Source organism: Mustelus asterias, chromosome 8 (genome assembly GCF_964213995.1).
Source record: "Mustelus asterias chromosome 8, sMusAst1.hap1.1, whole genome shotgun sequence".
In the NCBI taxonomy this organism is placed as follows: Eukaryota; Metazoa; Chordata; class Chondrichthyes; order Carcharhiniformes; family Triakidae; genus Mustelus; species Mustelus asterias.
Window position 1 is genome coordinate 14,697,097 of NC_135808.1, and position 3,450 is coordinate 14,700,546.

General features: G+C 43.7%; 1 pseudogene; it reads right to left on the bottom strand.

Moving 5' to 3' along the window:
* Window positions 1–614: 614 nt before the first annotated feature.
* On the bottom strand, window positions 615–818 carry LOC144498052 (U2 spliceosomal RNA; annotated as a pseudogene).
* Window positions 819–3,450: the final 2,632 nt, after the last annotated feature.

Below are 3,450 nucleotides of genomic sequence, written 5' to 3' on the forward strand. Positions count from 1 at the left end.
AGCAGTAGTGCTAACCACTGTGCTACCGTGCCGCCCAGACTACGTAAGGATGACACATATCCTCCAGCTATGTATTTACAACAATCGGCCAATAATTTCATGGTTACCCTTTAACTTTGTTCCAGATTTCTTTTGATTTATATTTTACGACTGATGCTTTTCCAACAGTTTCGCAGATCATTATTCTGGATCTCTGTCTTGATTACTAGTCCAATGGCAGTATCACTACGTTACCGCATCTCCTCAGGTAACTTTAAGGAGCATATATGAATGCAGGTGAATTCTCGAAATAGATGAAATAGATGAAAACAAGTGATAGGATTAAGTGGAACAACGGGTTTAGGGCAGTAGAGTCGCTTCCAAGCAGGGAAATTCGGAAATTGGCTCTGGACAGACTAGCACCTGAATAGGCCGGTAGGTGGTTGGCTTGTAAATGCGTAGCGTTTCAGTTTTTGGGCAGGATAGCATCACGATCTGTGGCAATTTTTTTTTTTACTTTTCCAATTCAATCAAATCAAATCCAATTCAGAGTCTCAACAAGTTGAGACATTTCCGATCCAGGCTGACAAGACAGGGCGAGCGACCAAATCACCCTGTCCTGGGCCTGATCTCCATGAGCCAAGCTGATTGGAGGAGGGAAAGTAATACCTCCTCCAAGACTTGAGCTCATTTGCATCTTAGCCAAAAGGCCGAGATGCCGCTTTTTAAAATTGCTTCATATGAAACGTATGAAGCTTCAGTGTAACCTAATGACGTCAACCAAGTGCAGCATCCAATCCATACTACACTTGATCTTAGCCAAAAGGCCGAGAAGCGATGTGGCAGATGCTTTGTTGGACAGCAGGGTGCGAAGGGTGTTGGTTAGGATATTCGTTGCTTGAGCTGGCAATTGCATGAAATGAAATGTTTGTCAGGTGGAGCTGTGTTGCCAGGTGGATAGTTCAAAAGATAGTTCAGGTTGATCCTCGGCGCTACTTTGATTTTACAGCACAGTCGTCAAGTTGGAAGCAAGTCTTGTCACATGGGTGTTTTTTATGACTCTGAGAGGAATAGACTGGGTATATATGTAAATCCGACTTGTTTCCTTGCTTGTGTCGGCCTTCAGTGTCTCAAAGATCCAGTCGGGTTGTGGCTAGCTTCTGTGGGTGAGGTAATTGGGCTGGAGATTTTGTAATCAATTCACAGCGTTAGACAGTGCTTTGGAGACGTTTGCGTCCTTCCCCCTTCGACAATGCCTTATAGACATAATTTATGCAATACCATGAACAGTATGTGGGTTGACCTTTCTCTTTGAAGTAGTCTTGTATGATGCCAATCCCCTGTATGTCGTAAAACACCTCGTTCCCTCAGAACTTTCATTATCGTGCTGCGATTTCGATGGCAACAGACGTTTTTTCTTCATGCAATGATTGCAGATTGAGTCTGCATGTAGCTATGCACTCAAGTTTTTTATTATCATTGAGTAAAGTTCCTTATTTTTAGTGTCACACTGTTTTTCTTGAATTACTTGATTGGGATTGATACAAAATGATCTCCAAAATTATTTCTGGTAATCATGACACTCCCAAGCCAAAGTGGCTTAGTTATTAATAACAGCACATATTGGGCAAACAGTTCATTTGCCTGTAACATGCATGCTCTCAACTATAGCAGTGCGCGCACCATTTCCATATGACTGGCAATTGATGGGGAAGTGTTGCCGACTGTTTTCGAACGGTCTTTGTTATTTTCGTCAGAAAGTCCAGGTGCATTCATGCTGGAATGCTGCCTTGCCAATTGCAAACCGAATTTTAATTACTCCTTTGCCAGTGTGGCTGACTGTCGGATCCTAAAAGCATACTACCTGATCTCTAATTTAACATTGGCATTCATAAGCGATGCCGAGGAGCTTTTCCTCCAATGGCTGTCACTCCAGAGAAACATGATTTTAAGTAATTTAAAGTGTGGGTGTTGTTGGAATGCGCTTTCTACATCGTTCTTCTTGATCAGAATGTTCCCCTGTTATTAGCGCCTGCCAGAAGCATGTTGGGATATTTTGCTTCAAATTATTCAGAGCATGGAATGCATACAAAATCTGTTCATTCAATCGCAGAGCTGGACATTAACCCGTAACTACTGGCTCGAAGGCAGAGAACTGCACGCTATACTACAAAACTATCCTCTTAACTCGTAACGTCGTATTTCCTACCCATTTTGTTGGTCCTTGCTTTTCAAGGAATCATTGTTTTAGTTTTAAATCAGAGTTTTTCTCGATTGATAACAGTACTATATCTCTAGTGATCCTACGACCTGTAGAACAAAGAACAATACAGCACAGGAACAGGCCCTTCGGCCCTCCAAGCCCGCGCCGCTCCCTGGTCCAAACTAGACCATTCTTTTGTATCCCTCCATTCCCACTCCGTTCATGTGGCTATCTAGATAAGGCTTAAACGTTCCCAGTGTGTCCGCCTCCACCACCTTGCCCGGCAGCGCATTCTAGGCCCCCACCACCCTCTGTGTAAAATACATCCTTCTGATATCCGTGTTAAACCTCCCCCCCTCACCTTGAACCTATGACCCCTCGTGAACGTCACTATCGACCTGGGAAAAAGCTTCCCACCGTTCACCCTATCTATGCCTTTCATAATTTTATACACCTCTATTAGGTCACCCCTCATCCTCGGTCTTTCCAGTGAGAACAACCCCAGTTTACCCAATCTCTCCTCATAACTAAGCTCTTCCATACCAGGCAAAATTCTGGTAAACTTCCTCTGCACTCTCTCTAAAGCCTCCACGTCCTTCTGGTAGTGTGGCGACCAGAACTGGGCGCAGTATTCCAAATGCGGCCGAACCAACGTTCTATACAACTGAAACATCAGACCCCAACTTTTGTACTCTATGCCCCGTCCTATAAAGGCAAGCATGCCATATGCCTTATTCACCACCTTCTCCACCTGTGACGTCACCTTCAAGGATCTGTGGACTTGCACACCCACGTCCCTCTGCGTATCTCCACCCTTTATGGTTCTGCCATTTATCGTATAGCATCCCCCTACGTTAGTTCCACCAAAATGCATCACTTCGCATTGATCTGGATTGAACTCCATCTGCCATTTCTCTGTCCAAATTTCCAGATTTAAAACTAAAACAATGATTCCTTGAAAAGCAAGGACCAACAAAATGTGTAGGAAATACGACGTTACGAGTTTGGAAGATAGTTTTGTAGTATAGCGTGCAGTTCTCTGCCTTCGAGCCAGTAGTTACGGGTTAATGTCCAGCTCTGCGATTGAATGAACAGACTTTGTATGCATTCCATGCTCTGAATAATTTAAATTATGCAGGACCTGTAATATCCTTCTGTAGCCTCTGACAATGTTCCTCACTATCTGCAAGTCCAGCCATTTTCGTGCCGTCCGCAAACTTACTGATCATCCCAGTTACACCTTCCTCCAGATCATTTATATAAATGAC